Raw genomic sequence first — 10,875 nt, 5'->3', positions numbered from 1 at the left:
GCATACATTAAATAGATGGACAGCAGGGGGAGCATGATAAGGGAGAATATGAAGGGATTAGGAGAGAAGTCAAAATAACAATTAGGAAGGCAAAGAGAAACTATGAAACTAAATTATCAAGGAACATAAAACAAAATAGTAAAATATTTTACAGGCACATAAATAAAAAAATAAGGTCGGCATGGGAATAGGGCCACTAAGGGATGGAGAGGATAATACTACAGGCAACAATAGAGAGATGGCACATACATTAAATAATTACTTTGCTTCAGTATTTACCAGGGAGATAGAACAGGTGAAGATGACATCAGATGATGAGATTAGTAATGAGTTAACTGCATTTAAAATAAAACGAGGGGATATAATAAATAAACTAATGAAACTCAAAGAGGATAAAACCCCTGGTCCGGACAGATTTCATCCACACATTTTAAAAAAATTTAGGGAAGAAATAGCAGAGGCATTACTACACATATTTAGTAATTCGTTAGAAAAAGGTGTGGTGCCAGAGCTAATGTAATATCTATATTTAAGAAGGGAGCTAGAACATGTCCAGGGAACTATAGGTCAGTCAGCTTAACATCGGTGGTAGGAAAAATAATGGAATCCCTACTAAAGGAGAAAATAGAAGAACATCTAGAAATGAAAAATATAATAATAAATAGTCAGCGTGGATTTCAAAAGGGAAAGTCTTGCTTGACCAACCTAATTGAATTTTTTGAACTGGTAACAGAGAGAGTAGACAAGGGTAATATAGTAGATGTAATTTATCTAGATTTTCAAAAGGCCTCCAATAAAGTACCACATAATAGACCAATGAATAAGATCAGGGAATGTGGAGTCAGGGGACAAGTAGCAGAATGGATAGCTAGCTGGCTTCAAGACAGAAAGCAGAGAGTATGGGTAAAGGGTAGCTATTCAGAGTGGCAGAAAGTGGGAAGTGGTGTTCCACAAGGATCAGTGCTGGGGCCACTGTTGTTCACAAATTATATTAACGATTTAGACCTTGGAATCAAAAACACAATTTCTAAATTTGCAGATGACACCAAATTGGAGGGGATAGCTAATACTGAGGAGGTCTGCAAAAAATTACAAGAAGACATTAATAAACTTGCAGAATGGGCATATAATTGGCAAATTAAATTCAACACAGATAAATGTGAGGTATTACATTTTGGTAAGAAAAATAGGGAGGTCACATATTACTTGGAAAATAAGAATCTAAATGGGGTAGAGGAACAAAGGGATCTAGGAGTACAAATACACAAATCACTAACAATATCGACACAAGTTAACAAGGCCATAAAAAAAGCAAACCAAGCACTAGGGTTTATTTCTAGAGGGAAAGAATTGAAAAGTAGTGAGGTTATGCTAAACTTGTATCGAACCCTGGTTAGACCACACTTGGAGTACTATGTGTAATTCTGGTCACCATATTATAAAAAGGATATAGAGGCACTGGAGAGGGTGCAGAGAAGATTTACAAGGATGATACCAGAAATGCGAGGGTACACCTATCAGGAAAGGATGAGCAGGCTGTGTCTCTTTTCTCTTGGCTGAGGGGTGACCTAATAGAGGTCTTTAAAATCATGAAAGGTTTTGATAGAGTAGATACAGAGAGAGTGTTTCCACTTGTGGGGAAGAGCAAAACTAGAGGCCATCAATATAAGATAGTCACCAAAAAATCATGTAGGGAATTCAGAAGAAACCTCTTTACCCAGGGACTGAGAATGTGGAACTCGCTACCACAGGGGGTGGTTGAAGCGAATAGTATAGATGCATTTAAGAGGCGGTTAGATAAGCATATGAAGGAGAAGGAAATAGAGGGTTATGCTGATAGGGTTAGATGAGGAAAGACAGGAGGAGGCTCGAGTGGAGCATAAACACCAGCATGGATCAGTTGGGCTGAATGGCCTTGTGATGAAATATGTCATTCATCAGACTCTGTATTTAACTACATATATTGTATTGCCTGCTCCTGTGTTTTTACCTTGTATTGTATATAGTGCACCGCCCCCTTTCTCCCCATTGGGTGTGTTGGCTCCGCCCATACCTGGCCCTACTTAAGACAAGCCCAGGCTTGTCTTGCAGCAGAACAGCAGAATGCTAGGTGAAGACACAGGCATCTTTCTTTGCTAATAAAAGCCTAGTTTTATCCAGTTAACTTTGAGCCTTGAAGTTATTGAGGCGCATCAATTTTATTAGCAAACTTTCAACGATGGATCAACTTTTGAAACCGGAACGCTTGGATTTGGACCCGCATGCTTCGGATGCATCGGCACGGTTTGGACACTGGTTCCAGTGCTTGGAATTTTTTATGGCCAACTCCGAAGCCGTCACAGCCTCTAGAGCCACCGGAGATGTGAAACTCGGGATCAGGCCTGTTTCTGTGCTGTATATCCTATGTAATCCTATGTAAAGCATTTTGCAGCAAAAATACCAATTGTTTTGGTTGTATGCTAAGCCGTCTGTCTGACAAATTACAAGTTTAATCTTATCTCACTGATAACAGCTGTTCCTTCATTTGCTTCAGAGTGACACAGACAAAATTACAGGAAGAACACATATTTTTTCTCTGTGAGCTACCTCCTCTTAGGAGATTGTTGGCTAGTCTTTTTCATTCTTAATTCAGACGGACTTACTTGATGTATTTTGTATATGATTGTTGTGTATGTAATATGTGTGCTACTTTGAACCTATGGACAGGACTGCACTACTTGTAGGGCGTAGTGATACGCAGTACCACTCCTGGCCATAGGGGTATAAATAGTACTGTGGGTACTGATCTCCCCTCAGTTCCCGCCTGTGGGCATGAAGTAAAGACCTATGTATAGTCCCTACCTCCAACCAGTAAAGACCTGTTTGAGTTATACGTTTAAGTCTTTGTGTTAATTGTTCAATACAATACACATACTTAACACTGGCGACGAGTCAGGTTCTTACCCTGCGGCAGTTGAAGAGAGGTTTCAAACATCACCACCCCACTAGAAGCGACAGGCTTTAGGACTCTGAAGCCTCCATCAGCGACTGAGCACTGGAGTGCAGCAGCCATCCTGACAGCTTCCAGCGACTGACAGAAGTCTTTCTGCAGTTTCCTTGTTCAACCTAGGTGGTGGGGTAAGCCGTGCAGCGTTGGCTGCAAAGACAGGGCTGGGGAAGTTGGAGAAGATAAGGGCGATCGCAATCCCTGATAAGAGCCGCGGTGAAACGCGCGAGCGGGTAAGCCAGAGCCCGGGAGGGAGCGAGCAAGAGCCGCTTCGGTCGGGAGCCACTTCGCGATCCAGCGATCGCATCCGCTGATAAGGGCCGCACTCGGGCAATCGCGGCGAAGATAAGGGCCGCACTCGGGGGCTGAAGGGAGACGGCGTCGGGGGACGGGTGAAGACCGCCAAGCGCGGGAAAACCGCCATTTTGTGGGTGGAGGACGACGGCAAGAGCGGGAAGCCGCCATCTTTGATAACAAGTAAACAAAATAAAATCTGAGAAATTGCAAATCTACAATGCCTAAACACGGGAATATTAGCACCTTTGATAGTGACCTCGAAGATTGGGCCATATATGTTGAAAGAGTAAAAAATTATTGTAAGGCCAATAAAATTCGTGACCAAGATAAAGCTCTAACATTATTAAATTTAATGGGTGCGAAGACATACGGGCAATTGAAACACCTGTTATCACCAGATGAACCGGCGGATAAGACGTTCGATGAGATTGTTACTGTCCTGAAAGATCATCTAAACCCCACGCCACTGATGCTAGCGGAACGATTTAAATTTTACGACAGAAGGCAGCTACAGCATGAAAGCAATGCTGGGTATTTGCTGGAATTGCGTAAATTAGCGAAATATTGCCAGTTTGGAACGGGACTGACAGATGCACTACGAGACAAATTTGTGTGTGGTTTATTTAAACAGGATACACAAAAGCGACTGCTCAAGGAGAATGAGCTGACGCTTGAGAAGGCGGTCACTATGGCAGCAGCACACGAAGCCGCAGCGAGAGGCACGGCAGTAATGCAGCTACGGTCACCGGAGCTCAGTGCACACAAATTGGGTGTGAGTTCTGGCAAATGCTATCGTTGTGGAAAGACAACGCATGATCAGAACCAGTGTTGGTTTAAAAACCAAGAATGTAGAACTTGTGGTAGGCTTGGACATATAGCTAGTGTATGCAGGTCAGGGAAGAAGACCAGCAACAAGAAGTCACCGCAAGGAAAATACGCAAAGGTACACAAGGTGACCGAACAGGAGTCCGATTCAGACGCTAGCAGTAATGAACTGGCTAGCTTAAGCTGTAATGAACTGGCTAGCTTAAGAGTACTCAACGCTGGTAAGGGTGCAGACCTCCAGACAATTTGGGTCACTCTTCAGATAGAAGGAGTCCAAGTAAAACTGGAATTGGACACTGGATCGGCATTGACGGTCATAAATAAGAAAGATTACGGAAAGTTATTCCAACATATTCCCCTACAGGATACGGGGATTATATTGAAAACATACACGGGGCAAAGAGTGTACCCCATCGGGAAAATAGAGGTTGCAGTGGTCCACAAGGGCGAAGACAGTCAAATAATGGACTTATATGTGATATCTGAAGGAGGTTCTCCACTACTAGGACGGGAGTGGATTAGGAAAATGAATATGGACTGGCATTTCCTACAAACAATAACGAGTGAGAACTCGGTGAAGATAGTCGGCCCAGACTCTGGAACGGATGATGGTAAGCCCAACTCAGGTGCAAAAGACAAAGTTTCAGCACAGAATTCCACTGAGCAACAACAACATAGTTTAACTGTGGATTCTGAGTCTGGCAAGTCTACTGATGTGCCCATTTCTGAGGGACACCGGGCTCGAACTCAACTCCATTTCAAACTACAACAGCAATTAGAACAAATGCTTCGCCGTTTTGAGCAAGAGTTGAATGCAACGAAAGAGTTCTTTGATATAGAGTTGGAGAATCTGGAAAGACAACAGAAGCAGCTGATGGAGAAAATGGAGCAGGAGCACACAAAACGTCTGATGTCAGAGGAGTTAACGGTCAGCCAACTCCTGCATATGCTGAAGGACAGGACTCTGAAATGGGAAAAACTTGAACACGAACTTCAATATTCAAACGAAAGGGGTTCGGAGCTCTCAAAGGTTATTGGAAGAGCTGAGGTGGCAACACAGACTGAGATGACTGCAACAGAGCAGCCCTTGGATGCCAAAAGTACGCTGACTCATGTCAACATAGAACAACAGACCGCTGAAACAGCTGCTCCGGTAGAGGGATTGAATAGTCCGATCAATCAATCTCCAAAAGAAGTTGAAGTAGTAAAATCTCAAATGAGGTCATTAGTAAACAACTTGCTGAAAGCCCAGAAAAAGCTGGATGAAGAGGTACACATGAAGAAGTCTCTTCAGGAAAGATGTCTGGACTTGGAACAAAAGCTGGCTAACGCCCAGCTGGGTATGGAGGAAATAGAAGACCCTCTCGCTGGCCTAGATCAGGACGACACCAAATATTACTATGTCCTGTCCTGCCCAACTTGTAACTTCGACTCCCACCATACAGAAATCATGGAGGAGCACCGAAAGTCTACGGAACATCGGGAGAAGGTGGCTCTACTACGGAAAAAGGAGGAAGAGAAGGAGGAACTGCGCACGCAGCTGGCAGCTGACAGTGGAGCCCAGAGAGTCTCCAAGAAGCAGAAAAGGAAAAGTCGAAACAGAAGATGACCCATCTGAACCATTATTACCTCTACCAGATCACACACGTGGTCCCTCCGAACGGAGCCAATTCAGTTCGGAAGTTCAAACTGTTAAATCCATGGAAGGACTATTGAATGAGTCACTCCAGCAACGTGAACCGACTACACCACAGAGATTGAATCTGTGAGCTGTTTTCCGCAGAGACTGAATCTGTGATCTGTTTTGACATGAAGTTATATATGTATCTATGTTATTCTGTTATGTAAACCTGAAGTTATATATGTATATATGTTATTACGTTATGTTAAATGGGGAGATGACTGTAAAGCTAGGAAGGGAGAAATGTTGTGTATGTAATATGTGTGCTACTTTGAACCTATGGACAGGACTGCACTACTTGTAGGGCGTAGTGATACGCAGTACCACTCCTGGCCATAGGGGTATAAATAGTACTGTGGGTACTGATCTCCCCTCAGTTCCCGCCTGTGGGCATGAAGTAAAGACCTACGTATAGTCCCTACCTCCAACCAGTAAAGACCTGTTTGAGTTATACGTTTAAGTCTTTGTGTTAATTGTTCAATACAATACACATACTTAACAATGATGAGATACAAATGAGATGGGAGAATATTGTATGGGAACATTTGAATATAATCTATGTAAAGAGCACATGCTGGTATATATTTGAAGAAGCAACTTTGGCTTCTTAACTTAATTTTCTGTATTAAGTCCACTGTGCTGAGTATGGTAGATGTTACTCTAAGATCTTAGAGGGAGGACTCCATGATGAGTCTTTTTTGTTGTTTTTCTTACCAATTTTTTCTCCTCGCCTCCTTTCTTGAAGGTCTTGGTTGCGTGATGGGACATTACTGCACAGGCACTGGCACCTCACCCAAGAGGCCATTATTCTCACATGAGCCTCAACAGTGAGTGGGGCAAGGTTGGGGAAGATTACAGCCAAGCTTCATCCCATCCTCCCCGGACACATGTGCTCTTTCAGCAGAAGATGCTGGATAGCAATCAGGGACAGGATCACTGGCTTCCCCATCTCGCCACCCCCCCCCCACCACCCCCCAACCATAATCTGGGGCACTGAGGCTAATTGTAGCAATCTTTTTCACCACCCTGGTTGAGCTCAGCACAGACCTGGGAATATCCTGGGATTTTCTTGATATGTATAGCTCAGTTAATCCCTGGCAAACTTGCTGAGCCATCAGAGCAACTTGATACATCTTCTATATACGGTACTCGGAATAAGTATTTGTGAAGCTTACACTCATTTTTATTTCAAACAGATTGCAGTGCTGAGGGAGTCGGAGTCAGAGGTGCCATCTTTCGGATGAGACGTTAAACCGAGGGCCCTGTCTGCTCTCTCAGGTGAACGTTAAAGATGCTATGGCCCTATTTCGAAGAAGAGCAGGGGAGTTATCCCCGGTGTCCTGGCCAATATTTATCCCTTAACCAACATAACAAAAACAGATTATCTGGTCATTATCACATTGCTGTTTGTGGGAGCTTGCTGTGTGCAAATTAGCTGCCCCGTTTCCCACATTGCAACAGTGGCTCCACTTCAAAAGTACTTCATTGGCTGTAAAGCGCTTTGAGACGTCCGGTGGTCGTGAAAGGTGCTATATAATTGCAAGTCTTTCTTTTTATTATTTAAAAGGATCTTTCTGTTTACCTATCAAGGAGCTGGTGGAATCATCTGACGTTAAGTTCAATCTACTGAATTTATATTCGTTTCTCAGCACAGGCCGATGATGGTTTGCCTATAAGCCTGTATAACATGTTACAGTTGACTTAATGAATATAGTGTGCAATACTGGAGAAAATATAGTGTTTGAGCTTTTTGTAGATCTCTGCTGGTCTTTCCAAAAACTCATTCATTACTAGTCTAAAATAACTTTGAATAGTCTTATTGGATTCCTTGTTTATGGAAATTAAAAACATTTTACAGCCTGTAGCGGTGGTTCCTTGCAATGGACGTATTGTCTTGGCTTAAAACCCTCAACATGTTCAGCTCGGCCAGTTTTTCACTTTGAACTGAAACTCTTTGACTTGCTGATCTGCATCAAATTTAGATGTTCCACATCACCTTTGCCCTTTCCAGAATAGACCAGAAACGGTTTACATTTCTTAACTACAATGCACATAATTCATTTAGAATTTACAGTGATCCTATTGACATGGGTGAAGATTACGCCACCTTCAATCATCCCATTTCAACTTTCTTAGCTTGACTAACATAAGCAAGCTCGCCTTATCTTTCCCTCTTGAGGTCACCGGACCCTTCTCTAATTAAGTTTTAACTTAATGCAGTACCATGCATGGAAGTTCTCAAACCTCAGAGAATGATATGACTGCCAAGTAGTATCTGTCTGTCATTAAACGGTGCTGTGGCATAGAATGCTGTGCTGTTTCTTTATTTCACTGGAGTCGGCATTCTGCATTACCCTTCTTCACCCATGTGGCCTTGCACTAGCATTGCACCTAAAGCTATCTAACCTACTAACAGTTGGAAAAACTGAACAGATGTCACAAAAATTGTTCAATTTTTCCAACAGTTAACAGGTTAGATTAGATAGTATTTTTACAGCTTTGTTCATTTAATATCCATCACAAGTGGCATATTGCTTTATATGCAGATTTTTGATTGAGAAACCGATGACTAAAATGTTAATGTTAATTATGTATGCCATTATAGCTAATAAATATACATGTGTTATATCTCATTAACTTTCCATTCAATTTGTTTAAAATTATTTGAGAGAATTTAAGTCGAGCTCTAATATTTACACAAAAAATGTTTGGTCTACATATGCAATATTAAAAAGGTGTATACATTTAAGCCTTTTGCTTCGACTTGTCTTAGTGATGGTTGAGGTTTTAAAGCCATTGACAGTGTGAAGATTCAGCCAAAATGTAGTTTCTTGTGTTTAAACAACAAATGGCTTTAAAAGGAACTAGGTTTTCATCTGGGCAACACCATTTTTTGCCTCATCTGCAACATCAGAAGGGCACTTCCTACTGTATTAATGGTAATTTTTCAAGTTCCCGCAGTAGCCATCTTTATTATTAATTATACAATTTTTTTTTTACTTTTCTGGTTGAGAATGCAATTTGATGGCAACACCTACAGAACAATTTGCTTTGTTTTGTGCATCCCACCCATTAGGCTTTGGGTAAGTATCCAAATTAATTTAATGTAAAATGTTTATAGCCAGCAGAGATTAAAGTTTTGTAACCACTGTCTGGTCTGGATTTAACTCCGTGCCACAAGAACTGTGCTAATTCACTGTGCTGGCCTGTCCTCTAGGGAAATTAATACATAATAAAAGACAGCAGGGCAATATTATAACTCAGACTAATCACTAAATTGCTGCTCAACTATAGGCTTGAACACAGCATAATGATACCGTACACACTGAATGATTACAAGTACAATTTTAATCCAGTATATACGTGCAATAACTTGAGCAATCTGATTGGGCGAGCAATAGTTTTGCTACAGATTATGGGAAATCACATCATGGGATGAGCAATGTATTCTTAAAAAAGGCAATTTCAGCAACAACAAAAAATTCTCCCCTTTACAGCCTTCAGACATTGTAACCCCGATTTTAACCTAATCCGCCTGGCGGGAATGGGGTGAGTTTGGATTGGACTCGTGTTTTACATCCCACCCAATTTTTTGCTCTGTTGACTTTAATGGTATTAAACAAGAATCCAATCCGAACCTGCCCTGAGCAAATCGGGGCTAGTGTATATGTAGCACAAGGGGTTTTGATAAGGTAAATCATGTAAAACTATTTCTACTAGTAGGTGAGTAGAGGGCAGAATTTTTTATGATCATTACTAAAAGGACAAAGGCAGAGGGTAGAATTCTTTTACACAGAAGTTAATAAGAACATAAGAATTAGGAGCAGGAGTAGGCTACATGGCCCCTCGAGCCTGCTCCGCCATTCAATAAGATTATGGCTGATCTTCGACCTCAACTCCACTTTCCCGCCCGATCCCCATATCCCTTGATTCCCCTAGAGTCCAAAAATCTATCTAGCTCAGCCTTGAATATACTCAGCGACTCAGCATCCACAGCCCTCTGGGGCAGAGAATTCCAAAGATTCACAACCCTCAGAGTGAAGAGATTCCTCCTCATCTCAATCCCTTATCCTGAGACTATGCCCCCTAGTTCTAGATTCTCCAGCCAGGGGAAGCAACCTCTCAGCATCTATCCTGTCAAACCGCCTTAGAATCTTATATGTTTCAATGAGATCACCTCTCATTCTTCTAAACTCCAGAGAGTATAGACCCAATCTACTCAATCTCTCTTCATAACCAATCCTCTTATCCATGCTAATACATTACCCCCAATCCCTCTCACCCCAGGGATCAATCTAGTGAACCTTCGCTGCACCGCCTCCAAGGCAAGTATATCCTTCCTTAAATAAGGAGACCAAAACTGTGCACAATACTCCAGGTGCGGTCCCACCAAAGCTCTGTACAATTGTAGCAATATTTCCTTACTGTTGTACTCCAACCCTTTGGCAATAAAGGCCAACTTACCATTTGCCTTCCTAATTGCTTGCTGTACCTGCATGCTAACTCTCTGTGTTTCCTGTACGAGGACACCTAAATCTCCCTGAACACCAACATTTAATAGTTTCTCACCATTTAAAAAATATTGTTTTCCTAATCTTCCTACCTCACATTCCCCCACATTATACTCCATCTGCCACCTTATTGCCCACTTACTTAACCTGTCTATATCCCTTTGCAGGCTCTTTGTGTCCTCCTCACAGCTTACTTTCCCACCTAGCTTTGTATCATCAACTGACTTGGATACAGTACACTCGGTCCCTTCATCTAAGTCATTAATATAGATTGTAAATAGCTGAGGTCCAAACATCGATCCTTGTGGCACCCCACTTCCCCACTAGTTACAGCCTGCCAACCTGAAAATTACCTGTTTATCCCAACTCTCTGTTTTCTGCCTGATAACCAATCCTCTTATCCATGCTAATACATTACCCCCAATCCCATGAGCCCTTATCTTGCATAAAAACCTTTTTATGTGGTATCTTATCGAATGCCTTTTGGAAATCCAAATATACTACATCCACTGGTTCCACTTTATCTGCCCTGCTAGTTGCATCCTCATAAAAATCTAATAAATTTGTCAAACACG

This window comes from Somniosus microcephalus, chromosome 13 (genome assembly GCF_052327205.1).
Source record: "Somniosus microcephalus isolate GS21.2 chromosome 13, FLI_Smic_1.0, whole genome shotgun sequence".
Classification (NCBI taxonomy): Eukaryota; Metazoa; Chordata; class Chondrichthyes; order Squaliformes; family Somniosidae; genus Somniosus; species Somniosus microcephalus.
Note: the sequence above shows the minus strand (reverse complement) of the source record.